Source organism: Dendrobates tinctorius, unplaced genomic scaffold (assembly GCF_039654945.1).
Source record: "Dendrobates tinctorius isolate UK_male_01 unplaced genomic scaffold, ASM3965494v1 ptg000231l, whole genome shotgun sequence".
In the NCBI taxonomy this organism is placed as follows: domain Eukaryota; kingdom Metazoa; phylum Chordata; class Amphibia; order Anura; family Dendrobatidae; genus Dendrobates; species Dendrobates tinctorius.
The window spans coordinates 7,074,408-7,093,520 of record NW_027361898.1 but is presented as its reverse complement, the minus strand read 5'-3'; the positions used below and the strand labels follow the sequence as shown (position 1 = coordinate 7,093,520).

At 50.1% G+C, this 19,113-nt stretch overlaps 1 pseudogene; it reads right to left on the bottom strand.

Annotated features, from left to right (window-relative positions):
• Positions 1-677: 677 nt before the first annotated feature.
• On the bottom strand, positions 678-16,039 carry LOC141059784 (26S proteasome non-ATPase regulatory subunit 8 pseudogene; annotated as a pseudogene).
• Between the last annotated feature and the right edge of the window lie 3,074 nt (positions 16,040-19,113).

Sequence of the window (19,113 nt, the reverse complement as noted above, 5' to 3'; positions counted from 1 at the left end):
AAAGCAATGCCAAAATTATAAATGCACTTTTGATGTGTTGCTTCAGGCCAGTATGGCAAATGCGGCCCCTGGACCGGTGGTCTAAGCTGGGCCATATATACACATATTGTATATCAAGCATGATGGTCTCAAAAATCTAGTGGAGGATATAAAAACCATTGAGTACAATCCTGTTCATAGACCCTCATCCCCCAATAGCCAGATCAATCTTGATCTTTATAGGGAAAGTGTGTGATCGCCTGGAGATATTATCCAATCATCTAGATAGCTTGATTTGGAGAAGAGGAGGGATCTTGAAAGCACTCCTTTAAACCTACAGACCTATGCTACAATATATGGCAGAAATGTCTGGTCTTATTGACCTTATTGCAACAAGGTTTATGGGGAGAAAGCAGCAAAATCTTCAGATATCTTATACAATGTGTCAAAGTATTTGCTCTGTCCACCCAAAAAGAAAACAAAGGTAATTTTTAGGTTACAGATGGTGGCATCGCTCTATCAAACAAGCCCATGAGTATAATTTACTAGTAAATCTTCGTACAAAATAGCCCCTCCCTCCAAATCTACTGTCTATAAAATTTAATGATACCAAAGTGAGGATGGCGAGTGACCAGCCAGACCAGAAAAGGGAACGCAAGTGGGAAGTTGGCATGGACGACTTCCTGTCATTTATACGATCATTTCCAGTGGCGGGCATATTCAATGACTTGTTTGGCTAATTCAGTGGAAGGAATTGTGGCCTCCTCTGGATTCTGCTGCTGGCTGCTGAAACTGTAGTAGCTATTTGGGCCCAACACCCAACCGCGCTTCTTTGCATAGTCTGTCATCTTCTTTGGGGTGCTGAAGAACAATATCCTGGTGGCTTCATTAAATAGAATTTTCTCATAGGCCTTCTCAATGCACCCGGCAATCTCATCCCTTATTGTGTCTAGCAGGATGTCAATGAAGAAGGTGTAACTCTCTGCAGGAATGTTCCCTTTGGCCAGAAATACCTTGTTATAGCTGCCCTCCATCAAGTACTGCTCTAGAGACACCGGGTGCTTTATGAAGACGTTCACCTGGATATCTTTGGCTGGTAATAGAGTTGAGCGATACCAGCCGATACTTGAAAATATCGGATCGGAATGGATAGGCCGATCTTAAAAAAAAGTATCGGTATCGCCGATTCCGATACTGGGAACCAATGCAAGTCAATGGGGCCAAAATATCGGAATTAAAAAAAACCCTTTCTTTCCTTGTAGGTTAATTCTACATGAAGAAAAACAACTAAGAATAATGTAGAATGTATTGTGGGAGGTGGAGGAGACATTAAAGCCATAGAGGTTTAGCCCAATCAAATGGAATAGCAGGAATTAAACTTTTTTTTTAAAGACGTTAGGAGTTACAAAGATATTGACTATGTTAGCCTCATTTATATTTTGCCAGACATGTATGTCTTCTTCTTTCTTCTTTCTTCTTCTTTCTTATTCTTCTTCATTTTTTTACCTTCTTCTTCTTCTTCCTTTTTTTACATTCTTCTTCTTCTTCTTCCTTTTTTTACATTCTTCTACTTCCTTTTTTTACATTCTTCTTCTTATTCCTTTTTTTACATTCTTCTTCTTCTTCCTTTTTTTAAATTCTTCTACTTCCTTTTTTTACATTCTTCTTCTTCCTTTTCTTACATTCTTCATATTCTTCTTATTCAACAATTATTATTCTACATATTCAACTTCTTCATCTTCTTCCTATTCTTCTTCATCATATTCTTGTTTGTGTCAGGCATTCCTGTAGTTGTTATCTAGAAAAGTTAGAAGTTTACACCTTCCGTTCTGCCTGTCACAAAAGAGATTTACAACAGGATTTGTACGCGTTCAGTTTGGCCTGCAGCAGCAGGCCTTTTCCAGGGGCACCACGAGGAGGAACGGACTCACCCCCATACACTGCTTAGTCTTCTTCTGCTTATAAATAAGATAATATCATTTGCTCAGAGTATTAGTCTTATGCTTAATGTTCTTCTGCTTTGTTTTTTTATGCTTCTTTGTCTTCTCTCTCTTGTTGTTCTGCATCTTGGTGGCTGTCTTCCTGTTCTTTGTCCTCTTGAACCAGCTGACGGTACTGGCACCCGTAGGGGCAGCAGAAGGAACAAGAGCCAATGGCACTACCGAGGACCAGCTGACGGTGCTGGAACCCGGTTACTAAGCAGGAGGTACCTGTGCTACAAAGCACTACCAAGGACCAGCAGACGTTGCCGGAACTCTGATACCGAGATGGAGGCACCTAGGCCAAAGGCTCTGACGAGAACCAGCTGACGGTGCTGGAACCCGGAGGGGTAGCATAAGCTGCAAGAGCAAATGGAAATAGCGAGGACCAGCTGACAGTGCTGGCACCCGGAGGGGCAGCAGAAGGAATAAGAGCCAATGGCACAACCGAGGACCAGCTGATGGTGCTGGAACCCGGTTACTAAGCAGGAGGTACCTGTGCTACAAAGCACTACCAAGGACCAGCAGACGTTGCCGGAACTCGGATACCGAGATGGAGGCACCTAGGCCAAAGGCTCTGACGAGAACCAGCTGACGGTGCTGGAACCCGGAAGGGTAGCATAAGCTGCAAGAGCAAATGGAAATAGCGAGGACCAGCTGACAGTGCTGGCACCCGGAGGGGCAGCAGAAGGAATAAGAGCCAATGGCACAACCGAGGACCAGCTGATGGTGCTGGAACCCGGTTACTAAGCAGGAGGTACCTGTGCTACAAAGCACTACCAAGGACCAGCAGACGTTGCCGGAACTCGGATACCGAGATGGAGGCACCTAGGCCAAAGGCTCTGACGAGAACCAGCTGACGGTGCTGGAACCCGGAGGGGTAGCATAAGCTGCAAGAGCAAATGGAAATAGCGAGGACCAGCTGACAGTGCTGGCACCCGGAGGGGCAGCAGAAGGAATAAGAGCCAATGGCACAACCGAGGACCAGCTGATGGTGCTGGAACCCGGTTACTAAGCAGGAGGTACCTGTGCTACAAAGCACTACCAAGGACCAGCAGACGTTGCCGGAACTCGGATACCGAGATGGAGGCACCTAGGCCAAAGGCTCTGACGAGAACCAGCTGACGGTGCTGGAACCCGGAGGGGCAGCTGAAGTTACCCCTGAAAAGCAAAGTTGGCATGCCGCAAGCTGGCCGCAGTTACCGAATCACACAGTCCTACAGGGGGTGCTTGTCCTACTGGCACTACGGAACAAGCCTTTCTTACCAGAACCCGCAGTCCACATAGGAAGCACCTAAACTGCTGGCACCCTAGCCTCGGCTAACCCAACCGCAACACGACATGGCAACTTGGGGTGGCAAACTGACATTGACACTTCCCGGAAACAGCAGGCAGGGCTGGAACCAAGCTGGGCAGGAGGGAGTACCCGTGCCAAAGTCAGTTATGAGCAGCAACTGGCGATGTTGGAGCCCAGGGACAAGCACTTAGCAGGCTGAGACCTGATGTGCTGTCAATTGGGAGGCAGCAGGACAGATTGCCATCAAAACAGCAGGGGAACAGCTGACGTTACTGAACCCCACAAACACAGGAGCTAGTGTTTTACTCTGTGAAGACGGCACTTCCGAGCAACAACTGGCTGTGTTGAAGCCCAGGGACAAGCACGGAGCAGGCTGAGGCTGCATAGAAGAAATTTTAAGATCAGTTGTAGACTTCTACTAATTTTAACCAAGCTCCACTTAGGCCTGTGGCTTCACTGATTTTCGTATTTCCCCTGTCCTCCAACCCCGCCAGTTACAGCTCCGAAGTGGCGTCTGCACAATCCACACTTGTTCCTGTGTTACAGGTGTTCAGTCCGGTCAGTTAATCCCCTGATGTGTCCACAGAGCAGGCGACATTGCCGGACACACATCAGGGGATTACCTGACCGGACTGAACACCTGTAACACAGGAACAAGTGTGGATTGTGCAGACGCCACTTCGGAGCTGTAACTGGCAGGGTTGGAGGACAGGGGAAATACGAGAGACAGTGGAGCCACAGGCCTAATTGGAGCACGGTTAAAAATCAGTAGTAGTACGACTGTGTAGGCAGCAGGAGACTTTGCCATCCACACAGCAGGGGATCAGCTGACGTTACTGAACCCCACTGAGACACGGGAGCAAGTGTCTCTTTCCGTGTGGACGGCACTTCCGAGCTACAACTGGCTGTGTTGAAGCCCAGGAAATAGGAGGGTGTAGGCAGAGGCCTACTGTATTTGGAATGTGGTGACAGCAGGAGAGACTGCCATCCACACAGCAGGGGATCAGCTGACGTTACTGAACCCCACTGAGACACGGGAGCAAGTGTCTCTTTCCGTGTGGACGGCACTTCCGAGCTACAACTGGCTGTGTTGAAGCCCAGGAAATAGGAGGGTGTAGGCAGAGGCCTACTGTATTTGGAATGTGGTGACAGCAGGAGAGACTGCCATCCACACAGCAGGGGATCAGGTGACGTTACTGAACCCCACTGAGACACGGGAGCAAGTGTCTCTTTCCGTGTGGACGGCACTTCCGAGCTACAACTGGCTGTGTTGAAGCCCAGGAAATAGGAGGGTGTAGGCAGAGGCCTACTGTATTTGGAATGTGGTGACAGCAGGAGAGACTGCCATCCACACAGCAGGGGATCAGCTGACGTTACTGAACCCCACTGAGACACGGGAGTAAGTGTCTCTTTCCGTGTGGACGGCACTTCCGAGCTACAACTGGCTGTGTTGAAGCCCAGGAAATAGGAGGGTGTAGGCAGAGGCCTACTGTATTTGGAATGTGGTGACAGCAGGAGAGACTGCCATCCACACAGCAGGGGATCAGCTGACGTTACTGAACCCCACTGAGACACGGGAGCAAGTGTCTCTTTCCGTGTGGACGGCACTTCCGAGCTACAACTGGCTGTGTTGAAGCCCAGGAAATAGGAGGGTGTAGGCAGAGGCCTACTGTATTTGGAATGTGGTGACAGCAGGAGAGACTGCCATCCACACAGCAGGGGATCAGCTGACGTTACTGAACCCCACTGAGACACGGGAGCAAGTGTCTCTTTCCGTGTGGACGGCACTTCCGAGCTACAACTGGCTGTGTTGAAGCCCAGGAAATAGGAGGGTGTAGGCAGAGGCCTACTGTATTTGGTATGTGGTGACAGCAGGAGAGACTGCCATCCACACAGCAGGGGATCAGCTGACGTTACTGAACCCCACTGAGACACGGGAGCAAGTGTCTCTTTCCGTGTGGACGGCACTTCCGAGCTACAACTGGCTGTGTTGAAGCCCAGGAAATAGGAGGGTGTAGGCAGAGGCCTACTGTATTTGGAATGTGGTGACAGCAGGAGAGACTGCCATCCACACAGCAGGGGATCAGCTGACGTTACTGAACCCCACTGAGACACGGGAGCAAGTGTCTCTTTCCGTGTGGACGGCACTTCCGAGCTACAACTGGCTGTGTTGAAGCCCAGGAAATAGGAGGGTGTAGGCAGAGGCCTACTGTATTTGGAATGTGGTGACAGCAGGAGAGACTGCCATCCACACAGCAGGGGATCAGCTGACGTTAGTGAACCCCACTGAGACACGGGAGCAAGTGTCTCTTTCCGTGTGGACGGCACTTCCGAGCTACAACTGGCTGTGTTGAAGCCCAGGAAATAGGAGGGTGTAGGCAGAGGCCTACTGTATTTGGAATGTGGTGACAGCAGGAGAGACTGCCATCCACACAGCAGGGGATCAGCTGACGTTACTGAACCCCACTGAGACACGGGAGCAAGTGTCTCTTTCCGTGTGGACGGCACTTCCGAGCTACAACTGGCTGTGTTGAAGCCCAGGAAATAGGAGGGTGTAGGCAGAGGCCTACTGTATTTGGAATGTGGTGACAGCAGGAGAGACTGCCATCCACACAGCAGGGGATCAGCTGACGTTACTGAACCCCACTGAGACACGGGAGCAAGTGTCTCTTTCCGTGTGGACGGCACTTCCAAGCTACAACTGTCTGTGTTGAAGCCCAGGAAATAGGAGGGTGTAGGCAGAGGCCTACTGTATTTGGAATGTGGTGACAGCAGGAGAGACTGCCATCCACACAGCAGGGGATCAGCTGACGTTACTGAACCCCACTGAGACACGGGAGCAAGTGTCTCTTTCCGTGTGGACGGCACTTCCGAGCTACAACTGACTGTGTTGAAGCCCAGGAAATAGGAGGGTGTAGGCAGAGGCCTACTGTATTTGGAATGTGGTGACAGCAGGAGAGACTGCCATCCACACAGCAGGGGATCAGCTGACGTTACTGAACCCCACTGAGACACGGGAGCAAGTGTCTCTTTCCGTGTGGACGGAACTTCCGAGCTACAACTGGCTGTGTTGAAGCCCAGGAAATAGGAGGGTGTAGGCAGAGGCCTACTGTATTTGGAATGTGGTGACAGCAGGAGAGACTGCCATCCACACAGCAGGGGATCAGCTGACGTTACTGAACCCCACTGAGACACGGGAGCAAGTGTCTCTTTCCGTGTGGACGACACTTCCGAGCTACAACTGGCTGTGTTGAAGCCCAGGAAATAGGAAGGTGTAGGCAGAGGCCTACTGTATTTGGAATGTGGTGACAGCAGGAGAGACTGCCATCCACACAGCAGGGGATCAGCTGACGTTACTGAACCCCACTGAGACACGGGAGCATGTGTCTCTTTCCGTGTGGACGGCACTTCCGAGCTACAACTGGCTGTGTTGAAGCCCAGGAAATAGGAGGGTGTAGGCAGAGGCCTACTGTATTTGGAATGTGGTGACAGCAGGAGAGACTGCCATCCACACAGCAGGGGATCAGCTGACGTTACTGAACCCCACTGAGACACGGGAGCAAGTGTCTCTTTCCGTGTGGACGGCACTTCCGAGCTACAACTGGCTGTGTTGAAGCCCAGGAAATAGGAGGGTGTAGGCAGAGGCCTACTGTATTTGGAATGTGGTGACAGCAGGAGAGACTGCCATCCACACAGCAGGGGATCAGCTGACGTTACTGAACCCCACTGAGACACGGGAGCAAGTGTCTCTTTCCGTGTGGACGGCACTTCCGAGCTACAACTGGCTGTGTTGATGCCCAGGAAATAGGAGGGTGTAGGCAGAGGCCTACTGTATTTGGAATGTGGTGACAGCAGGAGAGACTGCCATCCACACAGCAGGGGATCAGCTGACGCTACTGAACCCCACTGAGACACGGGAGCAAGTGTCTCTTTCCGTGTGGACGGCACTTCCGAGCTACAACTGGCTGTGTTGAAGCCCAGGAAATAGGAGGGTGTAGGCAGAGGCCTACTGTATTTGGAATGTGGAGACAGCAGGAGAGACTGCCATCCACACAGCAGGGGATCAGCTGACGTTACTGAACCCCACTGAGACACGGGAGCAAGTGTCTCTTTCCGTGTGGACGGCACTTCCAAGCTACAACTGGCTGTGTTGAAGCCCAGGAAATAGGAGGGTGTAGGCAGAGGCCTACTGTCTTTGGAATGCGGAGACAGCAGGAGAGACTGCCATCTCCACAGCAGGGGAACAGCTGTCAGTGCTGAACCCCACTAACACTTGAACGAATGTGTTTGGCTCTGTGGAGATGACACTTCTGAACACCAACTGACGCTGTTGGAGCCCAGGATTAGGCGAGGAGCAGGCTGGGGCCTGTTGCTTTTGGCAGGTGAAGGCAGCAGGAGACTTGCCATCTCCACAGCAGGGGAACAGCTGGCAGTGCTGAACCCCACTAACACTTGAACGAATGTGTTTGGCTCTGTGGAGACGACACTTCCGAACACCAACTGACGCTGTTGGAGCCCAGGATTAGGCGAGGAGCAGGCTGGGGCCTACTGGATTTTGGCAGGTGAAGGCAGCAGGAGATTTGCCATCTCCACTGCAGGGGAACAGCTGGCAGTGCTGAACCCCACTAACACTTGAACGAATGTGTTTGGCTCTGTGGAGACGACACTTCTGAACACCAACTGACGCTGTTGGAGCCCAGGATTAGGCAAGGAGCAGGCTGGGGCCTGTTGCTTTTGGCAGGTGAAGGCAGCAGGAGACTTGCCATCTCCACAGCAGGGGAACAGCTGGCAGTGCTGAACCCCACTAACACTTGAACGAATGTGTTTGGCTCTGTGGAGATGACACTTCTGAACACCAACTGACGCTGTTGGAGCCCAGGATTAGGCGAGGAGCAGGCTGGGGCCTGTTGCTTTTGGCAGGTGAAGGCAGCAGGAGACTTGCCATCTCCACAGCAGGGGAACAGCTGGCAGTGCTGAACTCCACTAACACTTGAACGAATGTGTTTGGCTCTGTGGAGATGACACTTCTGAACACCAACTGACGCTGTTGGAGCCCAGGATTAGGCGAGGAGCAGGCTGGGGCCTACTGGATTTTGGCAGGTGAAGGCAGCAGGAGACTAGGAGACTTGCCATCTCCACAGCAGGGGTACAGCTGGCAGTGCTGAACCCCACTAACACTTGAACGAATGTGTTTGGCTCTGTGGAGATGACACTTCTGAACACCAACTGACGCTGTTGGAGCCCAGGATTAGGCGAGGAGCAGGCTGGGGCCTACTGGATTTTGGCAGGTGAAGGCAGCAGGAGACTTGCCATCTCCACAGCAGGGGAACAGCTGGTAGTGCTGAACCCCACTAACACTTGAACGAATGTGTTTGGCTCTATGGAGATGACACTTCTGAACACCAACTGACGCTGTTGGAGCCCAGGATTAGGCGAGGAGCAGGCTGGGGCCTACTGGATTTTGGCAGGTGAAGGCAGCAGGAGACTTGCCATCTCCACAGCAGGGGAACAGCTGGCAGTGCTGAACCCCACTAACACTTGAACGAATGTGTTTGGCTCTGTGGAGATGACACTTCTGAACACCAACTGACGCTGTTGGAGCCCAGGATTAGGCGAGGAGCAGGCTGGGGCCTACTGGATTTTGGCAGGTGAAGGCAGCAGGAGACTTGCAATCTCCACAGCAGGGGAACAGCTGGCAGTGCTGAACCCCACTAACACTTGAACGAATGTGTTTGGCTCTGTGGAGACGACACTTCTGAACACCAACTGACGCTGTTGGAGCCCAGGATTAGGCGAGGAGCAGGCTGGGGCCTACTGGATTTTGGCAGGTGAAGGCAGCAGGAGACTTGCCATCTCCACAGCAGGGGAACAGCTGGCAGTGCTGAACCCCACTAACACTTGAACGAATGTGTTTGGCTCTGTGGAGATGACACTTCTGAACACCAACTGACGCTGTTGGAGCCCAGGATTAGGCGAGGAGCAGGCTGGGGCCTACTGGATTTTGGCAGGTGAAGGCAGCAGGAGACTTGCCATCTCCACAGCAGGGGAACAGCTGGCAGTGCTGAACCCCACTAACACTTGAACGAATGTGTTTGGCTCTGTGGAGATGACACTTCTGAACACCAACTGACGCTGTTGGAGCCCAGGATTAGGCGAGGAGCAGGCTGGGGCCTACTGGATTTTGGCAGGTGAAGGCAGCAGGAGACTTGCCATCTCCACAGCAGGGGAACAGCTGGCAGTGCTGAACCCCACTAACACTTGAACGAATGTGTTTGGCTCTGTGGAGATGATACTTCTGAACACCAACTGACGCTGTTGGAGCCCAGGATTAGGCGAGGAGCAGGCTGGAGCCTACTGGATTTTGGCAGGTGAAGGCAGCAGGAGACTTGCCATCTCCACAGCAGGGGAACACCTGGCAGTGCTGAACCCCACTAACACTTGAACGAATGTGTTTGGCTCTGTGGAGATGACACTTCTGAACACCAACTGACGCTGTTGGAGCCCAGGATTAGGCGAGGAGCAGGCTGGGGCCTGTTGCTTTTGGCAGGTGAAGGCAGCAGGAGACTTGCCATCTCCACAGCAGGGGAACAGCTGGCAGTGCTGAACCCCACTAACACTTGAACGAATGTGTTTGGCTCTGTGGAGACGACACTTCCGAACACCAACTGACGCTGTTGGAGCCCAGGATTAGGCGAGGAGCAGGCTGGGGCCTACTGGATTTTGGCAGGTGAAGGCAGCAGGAGACTTGCCATCTCCACAGCAGGGGAACAGCTGACAGTGCTGAACCCCACTAACACTTGAACGAATGTGTTTGGCTCTGTGGAGACGACACTTCTGAACACCAACTGACACTGTTGGAGCCCAGGATTACGCATGCCGCATGCAGAGGCCAATGGGCAGCGGTTTTTATGGAGGTTGTTGACTACTACTGATTCTAACCATGCTCCACTTAGGCCTCTGGCTCCACTGTCTCTACTATTTACCCTGGCCTCCAACCCCGCCATCTACATCTCTGAAGTGGCGTCAGCACAATCTACACTTGTTCCTGTGTTACTGGTGCTCAGTCCCGTCAGTTGATCCCCTGATGTTTGTCCGGCAAGTTCGCCAGCTCTGTCCTCATTCCCACTACTGGTTATGGGAATGTGGACAGAGCAGGAGACCTTGCCGGACACACATCAGGGGATAAACTGATGGGACTGAGCCACAGGAACACAGGAACAAGTGTAGATTGTGCTGACGCCACTTCAGAGATGTAGATGGCGGGGTTGGAGGCCAGGGGAAATAGTAGAGACAGTGGAGCCAGAGACCTAAGTTGGGCACGGTTAAAAATCAGTAGTGGTTTGAATGTTGATGGAGCTGGTGACTTTGCCGTCCACACAGCAGGGGATCAGCTGGCGTTACTGAACCCCACTAACACAGGAGCTAGTGTGTTTCTCTGTGCAGACGACACATCTGAGCGACAACTGGCTGTGTTGAAGCACAGGGATTATAGTTCAGGTGGTAGAAAAATGAACACACCAGCAGACCTGGATACAGTTGCCAACCACTAATTTAGTCTGTAAGAGGAATGGCAAAGTCTTTGGAGATCCAGGCCTTGTTCATTTTCAGAAAAGTCAGCCGGTCAACATTATCGGAAGATAGTCGCGTGCGACGGTCTGTTAGTACACCACCTGCGGCACTAAAGACACGTTCCGATAATACACTGGCAGCAGGGCAAGCCAGCACCTCCAATGCATACTGGCTAAGCTCTGGCCATGAATCCAGCTTAGAGACCCAAAACTTGAAGGGGGAAGAGCCATCTGGGAGTACAGTGACAGGGCAAGACATGTAGTCTGACACCATCTGACGGAAGCGTTGCCTCCTGCTGACTCGAGGCGTCGCTGATGGTGTAGACAATTGTGGTGGACACACAAAACTTTGCCACATTTGGGCCATAGTGGTCTTGCCTTGTGCTGCGGCGCTGCCTCTGCTCCCTCTTTGTGCAGAGTTTCCTCCACTGCCTCGACGCACAGAGCTGCTTTGTAAAGCACTAGCAACAATGCTGTCGGGTGGAATGGAAAACATTATGGACTGCACCAGTGACTCTTCGTACTCCCGCAGTTTACGCTCCCGGTTCAACGTTGGTATGAGCCTTTGTACGCTGTCCCGGTAGCGAGGATCTAGAAGGGTGTACACCCAATAATCAGCCGAGACGAGAATGTGGGCGATGCGGCGGTCGTTTCTCAGGCACTGCAGCATGAAATCAACCATGTGCTGCAGACTCCCAACTGCCAAAGAACCACTGTCCCCTGTTTGAGGCGTGACCTCGGCCTGCTCTGCATCACCCCACCCTCGCTGTACATACTGAGTAGAGGATTGTGTACCTCCCTCCTCTGGAGAGATGTCTTCCTCCTCCATCGACTCCTCCTCATCCTCCTCACAAAGTGTCCCCTGCCTAGGCCTTTGTGAGGAAACACGTAGCGCAGACTGTCCAGAAGCAGATGGCATTTGGGACCCTCATCCTCCACCTCTTCCGAAACCTCATCCCTTAGTGCTTGCAGTGTTTGTTGAAGCAGGCAGATAAGGGGGACAGTCATGCTGACTAGTGCATCATCTGCACTCGCCATCCGCGTGGATTCATCGAAGGCACGCAAAACGAGGCAGATGTCCTTCATAGAGGCCCACTCAATGGTGCTGAAGTGTGAACGGCGCACAGTGCGACTTGTTTGCGCCTGCTGCAGCTGGTACTCCATGACTGCTGCCTGCTGCTCACACAACCGCTCCAACATATGTAACGTTGAATTCCACCGGGTGGGTAGGTCACATATGATGCGATGTTCCGGAAGGCCAAATCGTCGCTGCAGAGCAGCGAGGCGCGATCTTGCCGTGCTGGAACGCCGCAAGTGAGCGCACTCTATGCGGACCTTGTGCAACAGTGCATCAAGATCCGGATAGTCCCTCAGAAAGCTCTGCACGACTAAGTTAAGCACATGTGCCAGACATGGGATGTGTGTGAGGTTGCCTAGGCCAAGAGCTGCCACCAGATTTCGGCCATTGTCACACACTACCAAGCCCGGCTGGAGATTCGCTGGCCCAAACCACACATCGCTCTCCTGCTTGATAGCATTCCAGAGCTCCTGCGCTGTGTGGCTTCGATTCCCCAAAGAAATTAATTTGAGTACAGCCTGTTGACGTTTGGCCACGGCTGTGCTCATATCGGTCGTAACAGGCTCCTGCTCTGCTGTTTCTGAGGAACTTGAGTAGGAGGAGGAGTCTATGTGTACAGACTGGAGTCCTGCAATCCGTGGCGTTGGAAGAACACGTACAGCGCCACTCTCCAGATCTGTACCCGGCTCCACAACATTGACCCAGTGGGCAGTGAGAGAAAGGTATCGTCCCTGTCCATGGTTACTGGTCCACGCATCAGTGGTCAGGTGGACCTTGCTACTAACGGCGTTTAGTAGCGCATGTTTTATTTTGCCCTCAACATGTTTCTGCAGGGCAGGGACGGCTCGCCTGCTGAAAAAAAAGCGGCTGGGCACGTTGTATTGGGGGACTGCCAATGCCATTAAGTCCCGGAAGGTGTCAGTGTCCACCAGCCTGAATGACAGCATTTCAACTGCCAGAAGTTTGGCAATGCCAGCATTCAGAGACTGTGCTCGGGGATGGTTTGCCGAGTAAGGGCGCCTTTTATCCCATGCCTGTGCTACCGATGGCTGTGATGGATGGGAACGTGCTGCTATGGGTGGAATCTGACAGGGTCTCCGGACAACAGTGGCAGAGGTTCTTCCTTGGCGATCCTGTGAGGAAGCCGAACCAGCAGTGTGTGAGCTGGAGGAAGAGGCCCCAACACGAACTGAAGAGGTGGTAGGTGGTGCTGTACGTTGGCCTACGTCTTCAGGGTGTCTCTGCAACTCCAACTCATGCTTGGTGCGCACATGTTTCCACATATTTGTGGTATTGAGGTTGCTGACATTTCTCCCTCTTTTGACTATCTGATGACACAGCTTGCATTTGACAAAGCAAATGTCATCTGCAACTGTGTCAAAAAAGGACCACGCACTGCAAGTCTTGGGAGCGCCCGTTTTGCCTTTGGAATGAGGAATGCTCCTAACGGGTGCCGAAGTGGATGGTACAGGCAACCAAGTCTTCCCCCTCCCTCTGCCTCCTGTTTTGGCCGGTAGGGGAATCTCTTCCTCCGAGCTGCTCCCACCACCTTCCTGTTCCTCACGCCATGATGGGTCAAGGACCTCATCATCTTCCCTCCCCTCTTCAAACAGCTGCTTCTCCGGGGTTGTCTCGCCAGCACCGTACGCACCAGAAAGTGGCAACTGAGTCTCGTCATCATCTGATGCGTACTGAGGTGTGCTGACCATAGGCACTGGCCCACTCGCCTCTTCAGATTCAGAGGGACAAAGAAGTTGCGCATCACTGCATACTCCCTCTTCTTCACATTCAGGAATGCTGCTTGGCTGGCCCCCTCTTTCCAAGCCAACAGATTCCGAGAACAGAAGTAGAGACTGTGATGGCTCCTCTCCATGTCTCTCTGACTGCCTGGGCACTTTGGCAGGTGGTGAAGAGACAGATGGTTGCTCTTCGGTGCTCTGGTCCTGAGAGGCTGTGGAAGTAATTGAAGCCGATGCGTTAGCTGCCATCCATCCGACAACGGCTTCAATTTGTTCCTCCCGCAGCAGTGGGGTACGTTGAGGTCCTACAAAGCTGCGCATAAAGGACTGTTGCCTGCTAAAACTGGGGGATGCTGATCCACTGGTGCCCGCAGCAGGCCCAGAATCCCCACGTCCTCTACCTGCAGAATCCCCACGTCCCCTCCCTGCAGAATCCCCACGTCCTCTCCCTGCTGAAACTCCACGCCCACGCGCCTTACTCCCTGCCTTCTTCATCTTGCCAGACTGCTTAAGATAGGCAGAAAAGTACAAAGGGGGGCCTTAGTGTGCTTATTCCTGAACAGCTGGTTACAGGTACAAGAAACACTAATTTTATGAAGTGTGTGTGTGTGGACTACACTTTAATAGGAGCTGATGTGGCCTACACAAGTTCCAAATGTAGTGTTTGGTGAACTTTTTTTGTGGTTTCTTTGTTGGAAACAAACTCAAAGTATGTGAACAAAGAATTGAAACTGATAGTATCACCAACTTTTTGGAGCTATTACAATGCAGGCAGGTAACCTACAATGCAAAAGATGAGGCTCCAAAAAAATTGGGTAATACTAATCTGGCTGCGCCGGCAGGGCACAAGCCAGAAAAAAAGGCTCCTCTATCTACTCCTATATAGTGTTTGCAACCAACCAATGTTGATGGATACGGATGGATGCACACTAATAGGAGAAGAAAAAATGAGCTGCACTCAAAGACAAATATGTGTGAGGCAGTGACGCACGTTGAGCGTCCTACAACCAGACGTAGCTGCAGGACACTCTACTCTGCGTGAGCTGCACTCACACACAGTCAGAGACCTCTCAGACAGCCGTGAACAGTGCAGCTAAGTGGGCACTGGCACTGACAGGCTGCAGAAAGGCTCTGCTGTGTACTCCTATATAGTGTTTGCAACCACTGTAGATGGAGACGGATGGATGCACACTAATAGAAGAAAAAATGAGCTGCAATAAAAGAAAAATGTGTGAGGCAGTGACACGCTGAGCGTCCTACAACCAGACGTAGCTGCAGGACACACTACTCAGCGTGAGTTGCACTCACACACAGTCAGAGACCTCTCAGACAGCCGTGAACAGTGCAGCAAAGTGGACACTAGCACTGAAAGGCTGCAGAAAGGCTCCGCTGTCTACTACTAGTGTTTGCAACCAACGTATATGGATACGGATGGAAGCACACTAGATTGAAATTATGTAAAAAATGCAGCTCAAAAATTAAAAGATGTATGAGGCAGCAGTGATCACACTGGGTGGCCTACAGCCTGACGTGGCTGCAGGACCCGCTCCACAGCGTGAGCTGCACTCACACAGCCATTGCAGACAGCTGTGAACACTGCTGCTAGGGCAAAGAAGGCTACAGTGGTGGTTTATGTAGCCTGGGTAAAGCACTAGATGTTTGGTGGAATCGCTATTTCTAACTGTCCCTCACAGTCTTCTACAGCAGCCTGTCCCTAACTGAATTCACAGCAGAGTGAACCAGAAATGGCGGCTGCGGTGGCTTTTATAGTGCATCATGACATCATTTCGGCAGCCAATCACAGCCATGCCAATAGTTAACATGCCTACATGCCTAACAGGATGTGCCCACACTTCGGAGGATTCCCATTGGCTTAATCAAAGCAAGCAGGCTCATAGCATGATGGGAACTTCCGATTCCGATTCCGGTATCCGATATGACAAAAGTATCGGAAGTCAGTATCGGAATTCCGATACCGCTAATATCGGCCGATACCCGATACTTGCGGTATCGGAATGCTCAACACTAGCTGGTAACCATTTCAGCTCGGTGTGAAACTTGGCCACTCTGTTCTGTGACAGGAGGAAGAGGAGGTTGAGGCCCAGCAGCTGGTGTTTGTAGGCAGATTCAGGGAGCTCATCCTTATAGTCAAAGTAATAGCACTTCAGCTGTGCCATGTATCTCTCAAAGGATGGGATGTCTTTCTTCAGGATGCTCCACTGTGCCCCAATCTCCAAGATGTCTCTGGCCTGTATAAGCTGCTGCTTCATCAGTTTGGTGTTGGTAGTGGGTAAAAAATTCTGCTCCAAAAGAGCCAACTTCAGCTTGCCCAGCACATCCACGCACTTGCTCAGGCTCGGACTCTTCTTGTTCCACTCGGCTTTCAGCTGCTCGTACATGGCGGCCACTTGTCTCAGGCCGGCAGCTTCTGCCCCGTTCACCGCCCATTGGCATTATGAAGTCAGAAGACTACCAACAAATTTTGCAGCATAATGTAGGGCCCAGTGTGAGAAAGCTGGGTCTCCCACAGAGGTCATGGGTCTTCCAGCAGGACAATGACCCAAAACACACTTCAAAAAGCACTAGAAAATGGTTTGAGAGAAAGCACTGGAGACTTCTAAGGTGGCCAGCAATGAGTCCAGACCTGAATCCCATAGAACACCGGTGGAGAGATCTAAAAATGGCAGTTTGGAGAAAGCACCCTTCAAATATCAGGGACCTGGAGCAGTTTGCCAAAGAAGAATGGTCTAAAATTCCAGCAGAGCATTGTAAGAAACTCATTGATGGTTACCGGAAGCGGTTGGTCACAGTTATTTTGGCTAAAGGTTGTGCAACCAAGTATTAGGCTGAGGGTGCCAATACTTTTGTCTGGCCCATTTTTGGAGTTTTGTGTGAAATGATCAATGTTTTGCTTTTTGCTTCATTCTCTTTTGTGTTTTTTTCATTTAAGACAAATTAAATGAAGATAATAATACCAAAGAATTTGTGTTTGCAATCATTTTCAGGAAGAAACTGAGTATTATCTGACAGAATTGTCCTGCATATTCTGTCCATCTCTTAGCTTAGACTGATAGAGCTTTCTCATGAGATAAAGCTTATTGCTGAGATTTGATCTTTTATGCACTTCCTGTAACTCATCCCACATTTCCTTTGCAGTTGCACACTTGCATATATGTACAATCTGATTATCATCTACATTTCCACATACCTTCTCTTATGAGCAGCATCTTCACCTTGAATTTCTAGGACTGTTATTTCTGGTTAGCGAGGCTAGGCACTGTGAACTTGACAGGATTGCTGCTAGTGGACATCTTCTCTGTTGCTCTGTGCTGCTTTTCCTCTAGGTTTCTGTTGCTGTGTTACTCTGGGGTTCTGTGTCACTCTGGGCCCATAACCTGTTGGCAGCAAATTATTCAGGATACTCTCCAAGCGTGTGACAACAGAGCTTCTTTATTCAGGAAAAATCAGGAACAATAAATGATAAGTAGAGTTGAGCGACTTTGGTCGGATCGGGTTTCATGAAACAAAATTTGTTTCAAATGAAACTGGTCCGACTAGGGCAAAAAAAGTCGGAGTTTCGTCTGAAACCCGACCCCAATGCAAGTCAATGGGAAATAAAAGTGACATTGGATGACATTCATCCACTCAATGCCAACTTTTATTCCCCATTGACTTGCTTTGGGGTCGGGTTTCGGACGAAACTCCGACTTTTTTGCCCTAGTCAGACCAGTTTCATTTGAAACAAATTTTGTTTCATGAAACCCGATCCGATCAAAGTTGCTCAACTCTGACGATAAGCTTAATAGATGAGGAATAAATAATTTGTGTGTATCTATCTGTGCATCATCTACAGCAGGCTGCTTCTCTCATACACAGACACAGGAAATACAGTCACATGCTCTCCCTGTGTGAGCCTCTGGGAGTTTTTTTTGTTCTAACTTTATGAACAGCATACAAATGTAGCAACTAAACGCTCATAGACAGGAATGGAGTTGTTGCACCAAACAAATTCCAACAGTCGTCCATTTTACAAATATGAACTCCTTCATATCCGGAGGTTGTATTGCATCAGTATGTGGATAATTTACTGCTTTGTTGTCCTGATCAAATATCATGTCATGATTCATCTATCTCCCTTTTGTGTTTCCTAGCAGAACATGGATGCATAAGGTCTCTAAGAGCAAACTACAACTAGTCTTTATGTCTTTATAGGACACCGCCTAGCACAAGGCACCAAAAATCTCACAGAGGAAAGGAAGATCGCAATGTAGAAGCTTAAATTGCCTCAAAACAATGCACAAATCAGAATCTTTCTGGGCCTGGTGTCATACTGCAGTCAGGGGATACATTCTGCATCCCAGCTCATCCAGCCCCTGTATGATTGTCAGTCTGCACCCCTTCCATCTGACTCCAGAGGCTGAACAAAATTTTTACTCACTAAAATGCTTAGTTACCTTTATGCCACCCTTGATTTACCTTAATATACTAAACTATTTTCTTTATCTAAGCCAGACTGGACCCATAGCCAGGGGTGCACCCTCTTGTGTCAGAGCCTTTTTTGAGCTTCAATCCAAAAAAAGCCACAGAAATGTGTAATATGCTGCTGCAGTGAGGTATAGTGCAACCTCCACCACGGGTTGCTGGTGAGGGAAGAAAGGTTGCACACACAGCATAGCAAAACTGAGCAGCAACAGAGGTGTCTCAGGTAACGAAAAAGTGGTCAGACAAGCCGAATCAGAAACTGTCAGGAGCAGAAGTACCAAAGGTAAGAGCAAGGCACATAGTCAGGGACAAGCAAGAAGTCAGAGCTTACCGGGAACGTGGTAACCAAAACGTGAGACGTAAGATGTAGTCGGGGTACAAGCCAGAGTCAAAGCCAGTCGGGGAGCATGGTATCAGAGATGGAAAACAAGAGGCGGAGTCCACAGATCAGGTCGAGTCATACACAAGTACAGGTAGTCAGATTCAGAAGGATCACTAAGGTACACAGGTCAAGGGCTCTAGTCTGGAAGCTTGGACTATAGCTGACACTGGCCCACAGGCTCTACAGGACTGAAATAGCCCAGCCAGCTCCAAAATGAGGCAGAGGGGATTTAACCCCCGCATGAACAGTCCAGAGAGAAGACAGCAGAAAACAAACTCTGGACTGGATCGTGACAAAATGGTTTTTGATTACAAAGTTACATTTTACACTGAACACGATATTCCTGACGTAATTACTCCTATATTTATACTTTTTGTGTTAATAATTTACTCTGTGATAAATATTGTAGACACTAGGAAACTCACCTAACAACCTACAAGCCTTATTATACGCTTAACATATTATAGGTATTGGAAAGAACACAAAATAACATACTAGTCTTACTACTTTTATGCATATGTGGTCCTCCATTGCCTTAATCTGCTGTTTAATGTTATTATTTTTGCTTACATATTTCATTGATTCCTATAAAATATTCTGTTTTATGAA